Source organism: Vicugna pacos, chromosome 11, assembly GCF_048564905.1.
Source record: "Vicugna pacos chromosome 11, VicPac4, whole genome shotgun sequence".
Taxonomy (NCBI): Eukaryota; Metazoa; Chordata; class Mammalia; order Artiodactyla; family Camelidae; genus Vicugna; species Vicugna pacos.
The window spans coordinates 80,815,000-80,835,910 of NC_132997.1; the positions used below are offsets into that span (position 1 = coordinate 80,815,000).

The 20,911-nt window shown below is 37.8% G+C and overlaps 1 long non-coding RNA gene across 3 annotated transcripts in view; it reads left to right on the plus strand.

Annotated features, from left to right (window-relative positions):
- Positions 1-20,911, plus strand: part of LOC140699840 (uncharacterized) — a 359,940-nt gene that overhangs the window by 204,584 nt on the left and 134,445 nt on the right. For 2 of the 3 annotated variants that reach the window (XR_012078086.1, XR_012078088.1), the window contains exon 4: positions 19,030-19,207. This is a non-coding gene — a long non-coding RNA (uncharacterized lncRNA). Of the gene's footprint in view, positions 1-19,029; positions 19,208-20,307; positions 20,390-20,911 lie in introns of all 3 variants that reach the window. The other variant, XR_012078087.1, reaches the window with a different exon arrangement.

Consider the following 20,911-nt stretch of genomic DNA (forward strand, 5'->3'; position numbering starts at 1 on the left):
ATTTCCTCAACCTGATAAAAGGCACCTGTGAAAAACCACAGCCAGCTAATATCCATATTTAAATGGTTAAAGACTAGAAGCTTTCTCTTAAAGATTAGGAATGAGACTAGCATGTCTGATTTCACCACGGTTATTCAAAATTGTACCAGTGGTTCTACCCTAGTAATTGGATAAGAAAAAGGAATACAGGAAAACGGGACTGGAAAGGAAGAAGTAAAACTGTCTATATTTTCAGATGGCATGGTCTTATATAGAGAAAATCCTAAGGAATCCACTAAAAAAATTGTTAGGCTATTAATGAGTTTAGCAAGGCTGCAGGATGTAAGGTCAGTATACAAAATTCAATTGTATTTTTATCCACTTGCATTGAACAATCTGAAAAAAAACTGAGAAAACAACTCTGTTCACTACAACATATTTGGAATAAAATATTTAGGAATAAATTTAACAAATAAATACAAAACTTAAGCCCTGAAAACTATTGTTGAAAAAATGTTAAAAATGATCTAAATAAATGGAGAAGTGTCACATGTTCATGAATCAGAGGATTTAGCACTGTTAAGATGGGAATACTCTCCAAGTTGATCTACAGATTCAACAAAATCCCTATCAGAATCCTAACTGAATTCTGTATAGAAATATATATATGCATATATATATATGTATAAATTGACAAGCTGATTTGAAGATATATATGAAATAATAAGGAATCCTTTTATTTTTTTTTCAAAGCCTGGGTCCACCTATTAATTCATGAAGCACTAAAAGTTTTAAAATTATCCGTATAAACCAAATGTTAACTTCTGTTTTTCAGTTCATTCTTTCTTTCTTTTCTTTTTCTTTCTTTCTTTCTTTCTTTCTTTCTTTTTCTTTCTTTCTTTCTTTCTTTCTTTCTTTCTTTCTTTCTTTCTTTCTTTCTTTCTTTCTTTCTTTCTTCCTTCCTTCCTTCCTTCCTTCCTTCCTTCCTTCCTTCCTTCCTTTCTTTTCAGTCCTTCCTTCCTTCCTTCCTTCCTTTTTCTTTCTTTCTTTCTTTCTTTCTTTCTTTCTTTCTTTCTTTCTTTCTTTCTTTCTTTCTTTCTTTCTTTCTTTCTATCTATCTATCTATCTATCTATCTATCTATCTAATCTATCTACCTGCCTACCTAACTAGCTTATCAATTAGATTAATAAGCCCTTCGAAGTAAGTACTATGTAAATCTGCTATTTACTAACATCTAATACCATACCTTACAAACATTAAATTCTAAAAATATATTGTTACTGCTTCAAAGTAAACTCAGTAATAGAGGATAAATTTAAACTTGCATGCTTTGATTATCTACTTTTAATATATTTTAATATCAATTAATTTCCTTAAGGAAGATATAGTTGATACCATTTTTAGTTAATTTGGCCAAAAATTCTATATTTTACAAATGATCAGGCTATATTTCTTTCAGCCCATAGGACATTTTCTCTTGTAACAAGTTCTGGGTTCACAACAGATGGTATATTTATCTCAAAATTATAGATTTAATACACTTTTATTTTCTTTATGAGAGGTTAGAAACTCCTCAATGAGTTTTAAAAATCAAATCCTACCTGATAACCTGATGTAGAATATATAATGAGGTCTCTGTTAGAAAGTGAGTACCTTAAGACATTAGCTCTACAGGTAGGAAGAACAGAAGAGGCACGTTTAAAAGCAAGATCATAAGAAAAATAAAAATTTTCCCAAAGAAAGTTAATTTATTTTGGCATCTCTTTTCCTGAAAGAAAAATATTGTCTCCAATTCTCCAACTCAAAATAGTTATGTATAATTCAAGGAGCTCTAGGGTCTCCTTGGTACATTTTACAATTTGAGATTTGATTAAACCTGAATATTCCTCGTATTATACATTCTAATCTTGTAGCCACTGAATAATCTACCTGTATCTTTGTTACAGTGGAGAAAGTACCTCTCCATCTACACTTCTATATAGCAATCCTGCATAGATACACACTTCTTATTTGGTCTTGTGTGTGTGTGTGTGTGTGTGTGTGTGTATGAGAAATCATATGAATTACATACAGTACGTATAAAGCATTATATAAAGCAAAACTCCTGCTCCTCCTTGAAAAATTCTTCTGTTGGCTGTAACACTGCACTTCTCAGGTCTTCATGTCTTAGTCACTGTGTCTAGGACCAGCATGCCAAAGGCGCTGGTGCCAATGCAAATCCTTCTAAAAATGCTGCTGAAGCTGCAGTGCCAATACTGTTAATACTGGGCTGAGACAATGATCCATGGACATTTGGAGAGAGCTGCTTCAAGCATTTTTTTCCCTTCTTTTTTCTTTACCCTAGGCAAATGTCCCCAGTGACTTAGACAACAGGACAATTTACATGACAAGTAGTATATTGAACTCAGCACCACTTGCTGTTATTAACACAAAATAGTAGCTACAGATCACTTGTCCCAGGAGGAGTCCCTTCCAGAATTTTCCTTGGACTTCATGTAAACAGAATTCTGGTGAACATGACCCATACATGCACAGCTATACCCAAATCCCAGGACCACCCCTGATTAATCTCAAGAAGGACTCTTGTTAATTTTGTTAAACTATTTGCTTGAAAGGGACATAGAGAATACTTAATAAACTTTTATTTGTATTTTTTAAATTAGGGTATCACTTTAATTAATTCAGTCACTTTTAAGTTCAGGTATCATTTGCCAGTTTTCCAGGGAGCGTCTTTTGGCCAATGAGCCATATCACATACACACAAGAACTAAGGGAATTCATGTGAATCTCACTGTAGCTGAGCAAACAATTGCTCTTAAACCAAACCTGGCTGTTCTACCTCAGGTATATGTCACTTTGCTTATTTGGCAATGCTGCAAAATGGCAGTAAGAATATCTCTATGGGATGAACCTCTTTCTCTTGCCTCTTTCATAACCAAGTTGTCCACTGGACACATCCTCTCTCACTCTGAGAGCAAATCCTAACCATACTCATTCAACTGAGAATCTTTAAAAACTCACTTTCATTTATTAGTGTCACTCCCTCTGCATTCTTCTTATCTAACTCTGGACCTGCCTGTTCAAGTATCTGGGATTTCCTGATCTTTCCTTAGTTAACCTACCGAAGTAGGTTGACCAACTGCCTGTTTTTTGTTTTTTGATTAATTTTCATTATTGCTTATGTATTGAATTCAGCATCTCTGACTCTTGATAGTGGATAAAATCCTACCATGCTAAAACCATCCAGCCCTGGCCTTCTGTATCCCAGTGAAGCAGGACATCTTTTCTCTTTGTATAGGCTTGGCTTCAAATAAGTAACAAAGAGATTTGATGACTCCTGACTTGGTGCAGAAAAATCAGTGTGGATGATATAGATTCTATTTTATATAGTTGCTCATGAGTAAAATATAGTGCATATTTTTCCCTTTATAAAAATAAGCTAAACTCTAATATGCCTGAATATATGAAAATGAAGGCAATAGTTGAAAATTCCAATACGTATAGGATATAAAATAGATGAAACATTAAATAAGGCATGCTATATAGCAACTGTAATCAAACATATTTACTGTTGATAATTTTAATTAAGGAAGTTGTTAATGGAGTTGTGTATATTCAGGAAGGATTTCATGGCTTTATTTTTAGAAGCACAGACTCTCAAATTTACAAGTCATATGAATTAAATGAATCCAATGATCTACATGTAATTGAAAGCCGTCCTTCCAGTGCCAGAGAATAATTTTAATTGCAAATGTTATTAAACTGTCCTTGTGAATGTATTTATGTGACTAAAGTTCCCATAACAGTGCTACTATTTGGTTGTTTCAATGCATATCATACAGTCATTAAAGGTCTCCAGAAATTAAAGTAACCATCTATCTTTCCCTTTCATTTATTCCTTGAAATATTCACTTCAAATTCATTCCCTGAAAGCTTACAATGTGGGTTGGTTATGTTTTTATCTCAACACCACCAACATTTATTTATATAAGTTCTAAGTTCTTCAATAGATGGGCTTCTGAGATTTCAAAGAAAATTGAATCACCCAAGTTCAACATGGCACCTCCAAATAATATAGACTGGAGAACTCTGATTTTCAGACCATACATGCCCAACTACTTCATATTTGCTTTTAGACAGGATATGGTCTTTAACCTAAATGATGCAGGTAACACTGGGAGTGGCAAGGTTTGAGAAGAGTCTGTACTCAGCTCTACTTGAAATCATTTGTGCATTTTCAAAGGGATCATAGACAATGCAAACAAAGATTGCTAACACTGTGCTGCAGAAATCAGCCATTTTATTTTTTCATCCGTTTAATATATATGTATTATATGACTATAAATTTTGTTTTGTATTTTATGATCTTTTGACAGTTTATGTCTTTGGCTGACTGGGACGAGACCATCTCTGCCAGGGCTAGCTAATTCCTAGAAATAGCAAACTAGTTGCTTTTGAACATGAGTTTTAAATACAACCCAACCAGTCCAAAGTCCACATCCCTCAGTCACCTTCTTTATTGGACTTTTACAAAGCCAGTATTCCTCTGACCTCATCAACCTGGGACCAGGCACCAGAAAATTCAAGACAGCCCCTGAAACCCAGAATGTGCTGAAATTATTCAAATTAGTCAATCCTAATCTTGTTTACATTGCCTTACCCACTTCTTGCCATGAAAACCACAGTAAAGATTTTTTTGCCCAAGCTTTCCCCCAGACCCTTCTGCCTGCTGATCAGCCCTGGTGCTGCCCTTTGTGGCCCTGCGTGACATGGCATGTCCACTCCTCTTAGGACCTGTAAGTAACAAACTATCTTTTTAATGACAATTAGAATTCAAAAAGTTTTCTTCCTCCCACATTGGGGAATTTATAGTAGTTAGAAAAAAATTCACATTCATGCGTATACTCAGGTTTCCTTTGGAAAGTTTGTGATTACAGTTGCATAATAAAAATGCACAACTTATAAATATCCTTTGCCTCAAAGAAAGCAGAAGCCCTTTTTACCCATCTCAGTAATCTAACAATCTTCTCACTCTTACCAAAAAAAAGAAAAAAAGAAAAAAAGAAAAAAAAAGATTTTATAAGCAAATTTATGCCCCAGGGAAATCACTAAAAAATCAATGATCCAACGTTACAATGGCATATATTTTTAAAACCTTTGTTTATCTCTTCTTATTAAAAATATCTTTACAAAAAGCAATAATCCTGATGGCGTGAATTAATAACTGCATCTTTGAGTTTCATTGCCATTCTTGTTTTACTCATGGTTCACTGGTTTCCTGGGCCTGTTTTGGGTACCGGGCTATTTATGTAGTCACTGGATTATTATCTGCCTTCAAAAGTGACAGCAAAAGTCTAGGGCTTCTGGGAGCAGTGGGAAGATTGTGTAGAAGGAATGAAATTTTTCTTTTTAGGAGAATAGATATCCAGATAGTATGAAAATCAGGGTTATGGAGTAACAAGGACAACATGAGAGAACAGTAGAAAACAGAGGGGATAAAATACATTTTTTTTTAAAGTAGAACTGTGAGAAACAAATAAGTATCAGATTACTTCATTCACATCACTTCTTAGGTTCTCGAGGGACGAGAAGGATACTCAATAACATAGAGACTCAGAAAGGCAATAATATACCTGGGAAGGAGCCAGAAATTGGGACCTGGATGGATAAGGGCTGGAATCCCTGTGCTACCACTTCATTAGTGCCCCAGATCTGTAAGCAGGTTATTTCCTTCCACTTCCTCATGCCTTAAATGGAGACTGTCATATCTACTGCAGTGGGTAGTTATTAAAATTAAATGAGAAATAAATGAACATAAAAGAACTTGGGCAATAGTGGGGACAGGCAAAATGCCCCCTTTTCTAAATGAGACAGGAGTCTAATAAGTTTGGGACCAGTCACTGCACTAGAAATGATTGCTGGTTTTATAAAACAATGATATTGTCTTTCACTCAAAATGAATGGAAGTCTGGGATTGTGGCTTTTTGGTGGGTTGGGGGTCCTCCATTATAAGAAGATTTTCAGTCAGTTGTAAAGCTGAGTTTAAAAATAAATAATGTATAAGAAGGAAGCTGCTGGACAGATATTTCTGGAAGGCAGAAATTGGGTATTGTATTTAGGCTTGTGGTGCTTGGAATATTGAAGAATTTTGTTTAAGTCATGGGAAGACCATGCAAAGCTAAAATAAGAATGTTTCAGTCACTTGTCTTAAGTTTCTTCATTTGAACTTTGGGTTCTGGAAAATGTGAAGAATGCCTTTCTCTTTCTTTGGTTCTGCTATACTCACCTGTGTAATGGTCCTGCCATCCATTCAGGCCCTGCTGTGCTTAGAAGCTCTTTCTCTCTGAGAAAACAATACTCAGGTATATGCATGAAAGCTTTGAAGGATAATTTTGTGAGCCCATTTGATTTTGTTCCTTGAAACTTTAGCACAAGATTTCTCACAGCTTCTGGAAATTACGGTGTTTCATCGCAATTCTGAATTGCAACTTCTTTGAAGGCAGTAAGACTAAAATTTCCAAATGTGGGATCACTCAAATAATGTCTTGAGGTTACAAATCAAAATCAATGAGAGAGAGATATATATAATATATACCCTTTATTATATATATTATGTAATATATATTGTAATGTGTGTGTATATTATATATACACCCTTTAAATTTCTTGCAAATCTATATCCTGAAAACCTCATCAGCCTGGTGTGTTAACACTGTGTAATCCTTTGCAACACAAATTTCCACCAAGAAATTTCTTCACTAAAATTTTCAATGATGAGGAGAGTCTTGTGTTTTACACTTTACATTTACACTTAGGAGTAAAGAAAATGACAGGATTGCGGGAATCAGTCAGGGCTTAGAAATCAAACATGTTCAGTCCCTTATTTTCGCTTCCAAAATGTGAGAGAACAAAATCTTTTGGGCTTTCTGAGTTTGTTTTAGATTACATTTCCTCCAGTTGGGGAAAGATCTCAAAAAGCTAATGTGTTCATTAAAATATCAAGTAACTGGTTTCGAAGGTCTGATACAGTGTAGTGCTCCTCACCTGGTCTATATGAAATTCTGGTTTTTGCATTAATGGCTACAAAATATGTACCCTGCCAACTTGCAAAATTCTGGCTCTAATGCAGAGGGTCTCTTTTTCCCTCAAAGAGGAGGATGAAGACAAAGGAATTGTCACTGGGAGCCAACTGAGCCTGCAGGTTCCCTGATGTTTAAAAGATGAACCTAACATCTTGCTTAATGCATTCTCAAGAATGTGTCTGATTTATGAAGCTTAATGTGCACTTAAGAAATATCTGATTTACAAAGCTTTCTTGATTAAAAAGGAGTCTTTTCTTGGTCCATTTTGATAGGTTTGTAGAACTCAGATTGCCCACTAAATGCAGCCTTTCTGGGGAAAAAGTGTACTTCTTGGCACTCTAAGAGCCCAGCGTCATGCAGAACTCGCCTTTTGGCCTGTCCCTCACTAGCTGTGTGGTCTTGGACACATCCTTACATCCTCAAAGCCCCAGTTTCTCATTTGTAATGTGAGATAACAATTATGTCAACCTACTAAGAAGACTGTAAGAATTAAATGAAATATTGTTGCTGAAGACCTTACCAGAGTTCCTAAACCATATTGTGGGTTCAATAAATGCTTCCTATGTTTTAGCTGTTATTAATCCAATAATATTTTACATGCACACAGATAGCTGCCACAGAATGCATTTGAGGAAGAAGACATCCTTCCAAACTCCATTTTTCCTTTTTTTAAAAATATGTTGTTCAAATTTAAAAGAATACAATCTTTTATTGTCTAATTATTTTCTTTATTAAAGTGCCATCAATTACAATGTGTCAGTCTCTGGTGTACAGCACAATGTCCCAGTCAAATGCATACACATACATATATTTGTATTTATTGTCTAATTATATACGATGGCATAAAAATAACACTTGCAGTTAATCAAATCTATCTGTAGTGTTTATTTTTGTAAACAACTTCCTTCCTCTGTATATCTCTATAGTTTTAAAGAAAATGGAGCAGCATAGAAATACCATGCATTTTCGAGATAACACTGATAAATAATGTTTTGTAAGTACCTTAAATTATGTAAAGACTGAAAGTCCCATTGTTCTATCTATTCTGTGGGAAGGGCCAACCTCAGTTTTCTATGCCCCAGAGTCTCCCCAGCTCTTCAGTCTCTCCCCCTGGCTCGCTCTGGTTCTTTTCTCACCTCTTCTCTCCTCTCTCTCATTCTTGTTCTCTCTTCTTTCTCATCCCTAATTATTTTGTCTTTATTTATGATAGCTACCATCTGCTTAGGGTCCAATGCTTTACATGTGTAAGTTCTATCCATTAGAAATTATACAAATGTAGGTATTATTATTATTACTTCTACTACTACTACTAATTTTCAAATAAGGAAATTTGATGAAACCTATGACTAAGCTAGCAATTGGCATGCTGCAGCCAGGATTTGAACACTAGCTGATCTAATTCAAAAGCTAGTTCCATTTTTATTAAGGCATGTATTTTGGTTAGTTATTTCTATATAACAAAATACTCCAAAACGTAATAGATTTTTTAAAAGTCCTCATTTAATTAGCTCTTTTTTAAAAATTGAAAAAAAAGTTGGGGGGAAAGGTCATTAGGTCTGTTTATTTACAATTAGATTTTTTAATGGAGGTACTGAGAATTGGACCCAGGTCCTCGTGCATGCTAAGCAGGAACTCTACTACTGAGCTATCCCCTCCCTACTTAGTTAGCTCTTGATTCAACAGTTCAACTCTTCAAGCTTGGCTCAGTTGGCTGATTCTTCTGGTCTAGGCTGGGCTTGCTCAGGCATCTGGGGTCACTTATGTGTTGATGATCTTAGCTGGGCACCCTCATATGTTTTCTGGTTGGCTTCTTGTAGGCTGCTCTGAGCCAGCCTTAACTGGAATGACTGGGCTCTCCTCCATGCTGTCTCTCAGACTCCAATGGAATAGCCCTGACATGTGCAAAGGGCAATGGCGGGGTTCTGGGAGAGCATGGAATTTAGACCTGAAGACCTGTTGAGGTCTGGGTTCATAACTGACTCCCTATTTTATCTGCCACGTTCTATCGACCAAAGTAAGTCACAGATCCCAGATTCAAGGCTCAAGGAAATAGTCTTCATCCCCTGATGAAAGGAACCGTGAAGTTCACATTGCAAAGGAAATGAATACAGGGAGGGATGGAAAACTGAAGACGTTTTTGCAATCAGTTTCCACACCCGATATTCTGGCACTTCGGTTTCTTCCCTGTGCTTCGAGTGCCTAGTTTATTTTCATTTCCCTTAAATTCTGAAAACCCTGACAGAGCATCAAACTATTACCCACACATTAGTAAAACATCTTGCCCTTCTTAGGGCAAAGGATGGCAGTCGGTTCTAAGGACCACATAAAACTAATGGCAACATCTCATTTTTTTTGAATCTCAATAATAAGAATGAGTGTAATTGAGTATCTATAATAGTTGCATTGCAAATACACACACACACACACACACACACACGCACAGAACAACAACAAAACTTTAGAATTATTTCCCTGCCATCTGTCTTTATTTTGCTAACTGACTCTGTTGACATCCCCAGGAAAGCCATGCATGAGGTAGCAACAGAAAAAAATCCACAAAATAATTTGCAAGCACACATTTCAATTTTTTTATGGCCTGAAGAGGAACACACTTTGGGCTGCATAGCCCTATGGCAACAGAGTGCAAAGCCATAGCAGGTAGCCACTTCCAAATTTATCTTTCCCTAGAGCCCCATCTAATTTATTTTTAAGAATATTTTACCAGGATGCCCAAAAGTCAAAATGTTATTTACAGCATGAAGCTAGCAGCAGAACACACTGCATCAATTTCTGCAGAAGAAGGGAGCCCAGAAATCCATTCTCATGAAGGCAGGAAAATACAGCCCCCTCATTTATTTATTTACAACCCTCTTCGTTCTGGAAAAGGGCTTAGGGGAGCTTACACAGTTGGCTGCAAGTTAGGCCACATATGTTTAGAAATGAAAAATCAGTTCTTCCGTAGCAGTCTGGCTTTGATCGAGCAGTGTCTGTATGTTTAGGGAGAAGAAGGAGAAAGATTCAGCAGGTATTGATTCCAAAGTCATTACACCCATGTTCAGTGATAACAAACCAGCTTTGTGTTTCTACTCAACATTTGTTGGAAATAACTGGAGTGTGCAAGGATACACAGTCTGGTAGTTTCCTCTGTACAGCATCTTAGCTTGGACCATAGAATCTAGATCTCCCAAGAACCCATCTTTCTCTCTGAGTTTTACTGGGATACACATACAGACACACCTAACCAAGGAAATCCTCTTCATCATTGCCAAGTAGAGTTACACACCAAAAGAAGTTCAGTCTTACCAGAGGCAAGTCTCTGAAGCTGCAAAAAACTGGCACTAAATGTCAGTCTTTAATTCTTCATTTTCACAAGGTAGTCAATAAATGTTTATTAAGTTCCAGCAGAAATCTGATGGAAGTTTCAATGCACACAAAGAGGTGCATATGATAAGTGTTTTTACGTTTTCTTGCTAGGAAATTTGAGTGAAGAGAAAGAGGTGAGTATGAACTTCTTTTTAGGCTCCACTCTGACCTACAAGAAAGAACTGGTTATTAGTGTAGTTCAGTAGATGCTTGTTGGACACCAGAATGCACAAGACACCATTCTAGCTGCTGTTGATCATATCAAAATGCAAAATTAGATACTCTTCCTGAATGCAAAGAGTTGCAAGAGTGGCTTAGGAGATACGGCAATATGAGAGATGGTGCTTGTGGTAAACATCCCTAGAGAAGCAGAATCCAAACACAAATGAACACAGAAGAACCAAGAAAGACTTCATGGAAGAGGAGGTATTTGATCTAATCCTCCTCTAAACATGTTTAATGTCAGTACTGCCTAAAATTGTTAGTTGGTGTGGCTCTTGACATTTCATATGGTGGTGCATCTTTATCTATCCAAGTATCTTTAGCCCTCCTACTGTGAAAATGTAGGTACTATTACTGTCTTTTTTTCACTTTGGAATTTTCCTTAATTAGCAATTCTTGCTGTGTTCCTTCTCTTTATTAAAAAAGTCTCAGCAGAATCATGCTTAAGTTCGCCAGTCTTAAAACCAAGCTGGGTGGCAATGGAGGCAGATAAAATAAAATTTCTCTACCTTTATTCTCTTTCATTTACTTGCAGACTCGTAGTTCCCATTTTCTCTTCTCAAATTTCTAGATAGAGCTCTCCAGGCTTGTTCTCTCTACTGTGAGATAAAGGATGAATACACTTTTATTGTATAAAGCACTGTCGGTTGGTTGGTTGGTTACTGTAGTTCACTTTCTGTGAGGAACACACCAATATATCAGCCTTAGATTCTCAAGTTAAATAAGAGATCTATAAAAATAGAATATAGCCATGAACCCACAATAATTCTGTCCCTACAAAGGAAATATAAATGATTCAACACTCAGATACATTGGGGAACCCAGTAATCAGCCCCACAGAAGCCTGCAGTGTAGACTGGAAGCAAAACCCCTTTGTACTGATCACAACCACCAATCAAGTCACATCATTTCAAACTGAAAAAACATTTTCTCCTTGACATTTTTGACAGAGGGCTAAAAACTGGATGAGTTGCCTATGTATTGCTTGGGTGTAACCCAGGAAAGGACATCCTTCCAAATTTTGGTGACATATTAAAAGAGATGTTTAGTAAACCACCATTTCATTTCATAATTTTTCAAATAAACTTCACTGGGTTCTTATCATGTGGCTGATCCTATGCTGAAAAACAGGGTACCAAAAATGAGTAAGATATAAAACCTGCCTTTGAAGAATTCCCAGCCATGGTATCTGCAATAAACATGTACAAGTGATGGTGTTACATGCTCATAATGGAGATGGGTGGAAGTTTAGATCGTAAAGGAGAGAGCACCGGATTCTGCCTGGGTGGGATGATCAGAGAAACAATGGTGACTGATTTCCTTGAGACAGAAATAGGAGTTTGAGCATGAAAGGCAGAGAAACCTGTATGTGAAAAGAGAGTCATGTGAGAATGTAGCATATCCATGGAAGGGTGAATAGTGCACTCTTCCCAGTACACAGGGCAGAGGCATAATATGGTACTTAAAAAAAAAAAAACATGAAGTTAGAAGCCGGGGCCACATTTTGAAATGAGTTACTGAATGATACTTACAAACATAGAAATGGAATTAAATACTTGGGGGGAGCATATTGAGTGATAAGTAGATGGTGATGGAGCTTCATGAATATCCACACAGAAATAAGAGCTAATAGAGGGAGAGAACCTTGAGGAGGTAAGATAAGAACTACAAGAGGTAATGCCATGAAATTCACGCATGGAGAGAACTTGATGAAGCAAGGCGTGGTCAGGGGAACAAATACACTGGAAAGAGCAAGAGTATGTGGATGTAAACATACAACCTGGATAAGACAGCTTCAGGTCATTAAGCTTAGTTTGGTGGGTGGTGAAGGCAGATGACAGATTAAAGGGGAATAAATGGCAGAATGAGTACTCTCCTCCACACATCTTGCAGGGATGTCAGCTTCCTCCGTGGTGAGGCTCTGACGTCAACTGTTAGATGGAGCCCCACGATCCTCTGACGTTAGGTAGAGACTATGGAAAGGGGAGTACAGAGAAGGCAGGCCTGAAATCGTGGATATCACATCCCTTACATTCCAACAGCTAGAATCCCGCTGCATTTGTACCTGCAAGGGCCACTGGAAAATGTGATCTAGCTGTGCACCCAGGGAAAAGAGGAATAGCTAACACTATGGTGGTAATCATTTTGCAATACATAATTGTATCAAATCAACATGGTGTACACCTTAAACTCATATGATGTTATTTGTCAATTATATTTCAATAAATTAGGAAAGAATTAGTTATTAAAAAGAGCCGTAGGAATAGTGAACACATGGCTCTATTACAACCAGGTTTCTTTACTATTCTTTTGGTAAAAATATAGAAAAAATAGCAAAAATTATTTCTAAGCAGAGGAGATATTTGCTAGAGAAATTTCAGCCTTTGAATGTTTCTTCTTCCTTATTACAGCTTATCTCTAGAGAGAGACACAAATATCTTTCTTTTTAAGAAGGTTTTTTTTTTCGTTTTTTGTTTTTAAATCCCATTTACCTTCTGATTTGAGGGAAAACCTTTACATGTAGCTGTCAGGATTCTCAGGCCCCATACATGGCATGGTATTTGGATAAGGTTAAAAGTAGAGAGAAACAGAAAATGAAACCACTAATGATAATTACTAAGGGGCGCTCTGGCCAGAAGGGAAAAAAAAAAAAAAAACAAGCAAAGACAAAAAATGAGCATTTCCAAATACTTTCCATCTAGCAGACGTCAGTTATCCAGATAACCAGCTGGAAATCTCATTTGAGTCAGAATGAGCATCTGACAGTGTCAGTGGTGAGAAAGCCGAGAGTGAAACTGCCCCGTGGGTATAATTATGGCCAAGAAAGAAGCATGTATCGGTGCTCCAGAGGGTATGCACACCCCAGGAGAAAGTGACCATGCCTGGGAGGATTTTATAGTCGACAACAGGGCAATGTAGATCAGATTTCAAAAAATTCATAGAAAGAAGGATTTTTTTAAACCAGCAACTCTGAAAGGATGTGGCTCAGAAGGACAGAAGATTAAAAACTGAACATCTGACCCTGCAGTCCATCACAAGCATTCCAGAAGAGCAGAGAAGGGGAAAAACACTAAGCAAACCAGTGTCACATCCGAGGGTGTTCACAGTGTACTCCATAAAAAAGTGGAACTATGTGAGGTCGAAGAAAGGGCCAAATCTAAACAAAGGACTAAATCAACTGAGACTTTTGCAACAGGTAAGGCAACCAACTATGTTTGCAACCAAAAACAACCAAGAGGAGACAGCACAGCTGTTTGGGGCAGAGCGCTGTATACTCATTATTTATTGTAACAGAGAGGAGACAAACCTGCAAGTTCCTATTTTTCCAGCCTTTTCCAAATATATTTGTCCCCAACTGGTAAAGATAGAAGAAGCATTACTTTTCATTATCAAACAAATACCCCCGAAAAAAAACCGATGTAGAAGGGGACATTTTTTTTTCCCCCACAACAGTCAAAAGAACATGTTATTTCTAGACCCAGACAAAGTCAATTCAAGTGTCTGGAGAAAAATTAACAGAGATGTTTATATTGAAACCATCGGTGATCTTTGAGGGGTTATACCGACTAGAAGAGAAGCCCTGAAACTGAAAATAGAACAACAAAAAGATGCTCATTGTTAAAGGAGAGTCATTAAAATAGATTGTAGGGAAGAAATAACCCATCAGTTTGCTCACAGCATACTGCCAAATTATAGAACTTATAAACAGATGTTTATATGCACTTGAAAAAGCAAGTTACACTCATTTCAATGTAGCTTAAGTTTATTCAGGATAATACGTTCCAAACTATTTTCTTTTGAGATAAGAAGTATTGATGACAATTACAGTTATATTAAGCATACAGAAGTCTAGCATACAAATAGAATTTTGAGAACAATTTCTACAGATGTGGAAAATGTGCTTTCTTTTTACTTTTTAAATTTAAATCAATTTAGCCATCAAACAAGGCATGGATATGTTTTTCTGAAAAAGAAATTAACACTACAAATAAGGCTAAAGACAGACCACTTAGCAATTCTGTTCTCCTCTGCTCCTTCATGCAGATGACCACCACTGTTACTTTTTTGTGCATTCTTCCAGAACTTTTCCTATTTATTTACATGTGTACACACATCCACACCCACATACATATGTATTTATAGAAGTAAAGAAAATATTGATATTTTGAATATATTTTCATTACACAAAATAGTCTATCTTCTTAACTACTCTGAATATTTTATTTAAAAATAGGGACAAATATTTCTCAAATAAGTAACAATTAAGTTGGTTTCAAAAATCCCTCAGTTTGTAAGAGGCAGAGATGGGGTAGTGGGAACAGTCCCTTGAGGAGGTGATATTTGAGCTGAAACCAGAAGCCACATTAGGATCTAACTTATTTTTTTTATTGAGATCTGCAGAACACTCCGTTGAATAAAATGCCATGATTTATTTAGACAGAATACTTTAAAGTCTGTTTTCTACTTTTTGTGTGTGGATCAAGGATTAGATGATCTTCTTCAAGCAAACCAGCCCCAAACAGCCCAGTGTTTGTGTTTGCACAGCACTGTCCCATGTCTCCTTGTGGGGGGCTATGCGTCACTTTACAGTGCTCTCACTAGGTTTTTCTCTGTTTATTAGATTGATGGTCCTCAGTTTCTAATGAAACTCTGTCTCTCTTTCATAATCTGACATGAATATTACGAGGAATGCTCAGACCAAGTTGAGGAAGATGGATCTCCTTGATTCCACAACATCTAGGACGACCAGAAGCCTCCCAAATTCAAAAATTTAAAAGTGTACTTGGTGTTTCCACACGCCCAGAAATATTAGGGTGATGATACTATCCTGAAGACTGTCTTTCATTCATTTGTGCACACATTCTTCATTTAACAGATGGCGTTGCCTGATTGCTTTGTACCACATGCCATTCTAATCAATGGAGATGCAGTCATGCAGCGAAAAGAAGTGTGTTTTTATGGCATTTACCTGTCAGGTTGAAGGTTACTGAAAATCAACAAGTAGACAGTGAACAACAGTGAGCAGTAATTTGAGATAGTAATAATGCTTTGAAAAAATAAAATGGGTAAATGTGAGATGTGTTAGAATGAAAGCAAGAGCTCAAATAATAATAACAATGACAGTTTACTAGGCAAAGATACTGTTTTGAGAGAATTACATTTATTAAATCACTTAATCCTCACAAAAGTTCAGTGAAGTAGGTAGCATTTTTGCCCTTCTGTCCTAGAGGAGGAAACAGAAGCCCAGAGACATTAAGTTGCTTTCAAAGATCCCTCCGTTTGTAAGAGGCAGAGATGGGGTTGTAGGAACAGACCCTCAAGGAGGCGATATTTGAGCTGAAACCAGGATGCAGAGAAGAAGCCACCCATGGAAATCAAAGGAAGCACCAAACTAAGATTTCTCAGAGTGGATGTGCTTGACCTGTTTGTGAAACAGGCCAGTGTGAGAGGGTTCTGGGGTTTTCTTTATCAAAATGTATTCCATTGAAGCAATTTGGAGACATCATATTTCTCCCAGCATAGAGTTCTGCTGGAAAACATTCTGGTCTTCTCCATGGGGGCTTGGAACTCTGTAGGATCACAGGTAGGGGAGATAGATAGGTCCTGGGAGCAGCTGTGTTGTTTTGAGGAGGTAGATATTAGACTAGAGCACCAGGAAAAGTATTCAGACTTCAGCAGAACAAGGTATCCTCAAAGAAGAGCTAGAGAGTTTAGGTCACTGTAAGTGGCTCCATTATTATATGCCTTGAAAGTGTCTGATTAGTAGTTCAACAACAAAAATTAAGTTAGTCTTTAATATCACACCTCTAGGCTCTAACCTTGCATATGGCATAGTCAGCTGTTAATAATTCCTTGTATAAAGACATAGAAATATATTTATTAAATTTATAGGTAGTATAATGCTATTGTTAAGTGCAAAGAAGATGACAGAAAGAGTTAATATGACTTTAATAGACTATAAATTAAAGGTCATACTTACCAGATACAGTGTAACAGTAAAAATTCTGGAGTTGTGTATTAAGTTTAAGTATGTACATATATGTGTATGTGCTTTGCGTTATGCATGAGTGTGGACATGGGTGTCAATATGTGTGTATGCTTATAAGTGCACACTCAAGGAACGGAGGCGTGCCAAGTTATTAAATGTTCTTTCAAGATGTGTATGAAGTCTTATGTAGTTCCCTCACTAGTACTGGGCCTGCCATAGTTCATTTTGAGAAACTTTGGTCAACAGGAGAAGGACTGAAGAAGATTGTAATAAAAATGAGGGCTCTAGAAATTGGCTCATATATGGATAATGTGAAGAAATGGAAAGAAATTTAGTCTGGAAGAAAAGAAGTTAGAGTCTAAGAGCTGTCTCCCCAAATATCTGAAAGGGAATAAGGTACAGAGTTTAGGGCAAAGTCATTAAAGCCAATTGTCAAGTCACTTTATTTGGCCAGTAGGTTTCACCTACAGATATTTCAAATTTATAGTCATTGTCAATTACTGGGAGTTTTTTTTTTTCATAAGAATCTAATTTCCTGATCTTTCTTGAAGTTTAGAAGATTGAATGACACTGAGCCATACTTTTCCATAATAATTACTGAGGCTGGTGGCTCTTTTAGATGGTGAATGCATTTTCAGTTTACCCAAGTCCCCACCATTCCTTATTTTAACTTCAGTATATTACCTTACACCAAAGCCAAGATATCTATTCAATTCTCTTCCCGAACTCAACTACCCATGGGGAAGAATTAGGGCCAAGATGCAACAGTTGTAATGAGGCATTTGTGAGCTCAGAATACAGAAAAAGTTAGGTTGGCACAGAAATAGAGTGGGGTGTCCTGAGAAGTAGTAAGCTCCCTGACACTGGAAGTACCAAGAGAGACCCTAGAAGACAATCTTTAAAGATACGTAGGGATCTGAGCACCCAATTCCAATGTGTCACAGGATAAGGTGGGGTGGGGTAAAGGGCACCGGAGGAAGTGAAGGGGAAGTTTCCACACCAACCAGCCATTCTCCACCACCAGCTGGGTATCCCACAGTTCACCTGAATTCTGACAATTGGTGCTACCTGGAGATAGCATCAGCTCTGAAAGGTTAAGGGCTCAGTCCTAAGAGACTGCTCCCCACTTCCACTTCAGATGCCATTGTCACCTGTGCCTATGGCCAACCGGCTATCGATTGGATGTTCTAATGACTCCCTCATCAGATTCATTTAACTTACAGGAGGGTCCCACAGAACTCAGAGAAACGTTTCACTTACTAGACGGCCAATTTGTTGTAAAAGGATATAACTCAGGAATGGCCAGTAGAAGAGACACAAGGGCAAGGTATAGGGGAAGGGGCTCGGACCTTCCTTGCTTTCTTTGTGGTTGCCACTCCCCCAGGTTCTGCATGTGTTCATCAACCCAGAAGCTCTCAGGATTCATCCTTTTGGGTTTTTGTGGAAGCTTCATTAGGTAGGTGGGACTGATTAAATCACTGGCCACTTGAGGTTGACCTCAATCTCCGTCCCCTCTTCCTTCCCAGAAATCACAAGGGTGGGACTGAAAGTTCCAACCCTCTAATCACATGGTTGGTTCTCCTGGCAACCTGCCCTCATCCTTAGGTGCTTTCCAAAAGTCATCTCATTAGCATAGCAAAAGACACCTCTGTCACTTTCAACATTTAGGAAATTCCAAGAGTTTTAGGAGCTCTGTGCCAGAAATGGGGGCAAAGACCAAATACATATTTCTTATTATGAATCACAATATCACAGGTAGTATGCAAAGACTATCTGGACTGGAGTCTATAGTTGGACCAAATGATTGAGGCAGCCCTTTGCCTTATTGCACTATTGTAGGTAAGTCAGAAGGATAGATGATGGGGAAATTAAAAAAAAAAATGAGGGAGAGAGAAAGAGAGAGAGAAGTGCCCTGAGAGCATGAGAGGAAAAAGAAAAGAAACCACACACAAGTAAGGGTTACCAACAGTGTCCAAGTGATGGTAGGAACAAACAAGACTCTAAACAATGGCTCCACATTTCAGAGAGAATCATAAACTTATCCACAACAATTGCAGCTAAATGAGGTGTATCCTGGGCAGCTGTGTTGATGCATTAGGCAGCCAGTTGGAAAAGTGGAAAACAGTTTTCCTCCTCATTTAAAGAACCATCACCAACTCCTACCGGGTTGGCGTTTAAGGGTCTCAAATCAATTTAGCTGAGGTATTTTATTTAAAAAAAAGAAGAAACCCTCATCAAATCATGTGCAGCCCAGGATGCTTTAGTCTGATCTGTTTTTATGCATTATAATTATCTGATAGTCTTGGGCATTGCATGTTCCCCTTAATCATAAAAGCCTTGAGCCAAGCAGGCAAGTAGATTTAACTCCTCTGTTCCCCTTCTTTCTCTCTTAGGTGAGTCCTCAGAGCACTCGGCTCTTCGTTACGATCAAGCTCCACTAAACTGTACTTATCCATGATGCTTGGAATAAAAAAGCAACAGCTCTCTTTAGAGGCTGGGCGATTATGAAAATCTATGCAAATTCACAGAAGAACATGCGGAAAAGGGGAAGGAGAGGCAATTGCCCAAAAGGTCAGTTCATTTCTCCTGTGCCTTCCTGCTGCACGTATAGTGTTGAAACCTCTTGCATTGAAAAGCCATGGCCACTGAGCTTGCTCACTGCCTCTCCTTTCCATCTCTTTAAGATAATTGTGTAATAGGGAGAGAAATATGTCGAATGTTGTTCTTTCTGACATTCTTCCAAATTACAGTTAAGATTTTCTTACATTCCCATCCCATCCCTCTGTATAAAGCAGTATCAGGGAAACTTGTTAAAAGATATAAATTCCTGGGTCCCTCTTTAGACCCACAAAAGCAAAGTATCAGGGGAGTATGGCCTGAGAATGTGTATTTTGAAATTTACTAGAAGATTCGGATGTACACAGATATGTGACGATTACTAACATAGATCAAACTTTGGTTTAGACAATGTCCCAAGCTTCTGCTAAAGGGATTGGGATAATCAGGAGTAGCCATGTGGAGTGGAAATAGCAGACTTCCATTTGTTGTTGGTTATAGCTGCTGAGAGCTCTGGAGGGAATTCTCGGTCTTTGGTATCCTTGGTAAATAAATTGATTGCACTTGGTGGGCAGTGGAGAGAGGATGTAGAAGTTGTTTCAGCCTTAATAGGGTACCTTAGTATATTCATGCTTTGCTTGACTGCCAGTTGTTGGGAAAGCTTGTACTAAAGCCACCTCAAGGGTGACCTGGGAAGAGCTTACAGCATCTCTAGTCATGCTATTCAGAGAAGAAGAGAAATGTAGGTTTTTCTGGGCAGGGAATTGAGTAGCATTCAGCACTACTGAAAATAAGAAAGAATTATGATGCAGGTAGTAAAGCATGATGGATGGTTTGGGGAAGGCCGGTTGGCATTTTTATTTACCCTTTCCCATAACGGAACAACAAGAGGGCACTCATTCAGTTGGGGAAATCAAAAAGCGGCACATTTAAAACAAATGAAAGCCAACTTCACAGTCTATAATGAACTCCAGACTCTGTGGCTGCAGATTGCTAAGGAAGATTACCAAAGCAATTAAACATTTGTGTGCAATAATGATAGTGTTTTACCACCTAAATAGGTGGGAAAAGTAAATCCTGTACTTTTAGCTAAAGTTGGCTTCTTTTTCTTTAAGAGGTATCTATCATTCCATTTGGGGGGAAAAAAAGAGCTGATCTTCAACTGGATACAAAAAGTGCTGTTTCTTACTTAAACAGGTAACGAGATGCTTTTGCCTAGACTCATTAAATCTATGAAAGGAGTGGGGCTGTGTTGGGGGTCTCCAAGACCAGAGTACCCTCAAGCTTGGAGGCTGGTTGGGAAGGATTCTTGAACACAGCATATTGTTGTACTCATGGTTAAGATTTATTATAGCCGTCGAGTAGTCAGGATATATAGCCGTATCAGAAGGGGAAAAGACATGGGCAGAGTCCGCAGGAATCCATGTTCAGGCTTCCTTATGCTCTGGTCCTCCCGTGAAGGGTCACAGAGCACAGTCTCCCAACCTTGTAAGTGCAGCAATGTGTATATGATGTTTCTGCCCAGAAGAGCCCAGTAGGGAATGAGCACCCAAGGTTTTCCCTGGGGGATGGTCACATAAGCACCATCTGCTTAGCATGTACCAAAATTCCAGAACGCCCTGAAATAAAACAGATGGTCATCATAAAACAGTATTGTTTCCCAAAACAGTCTGGCACAGCGACCCACTCTTATCAGTTAGCTTTTGACTGGAAACGTTC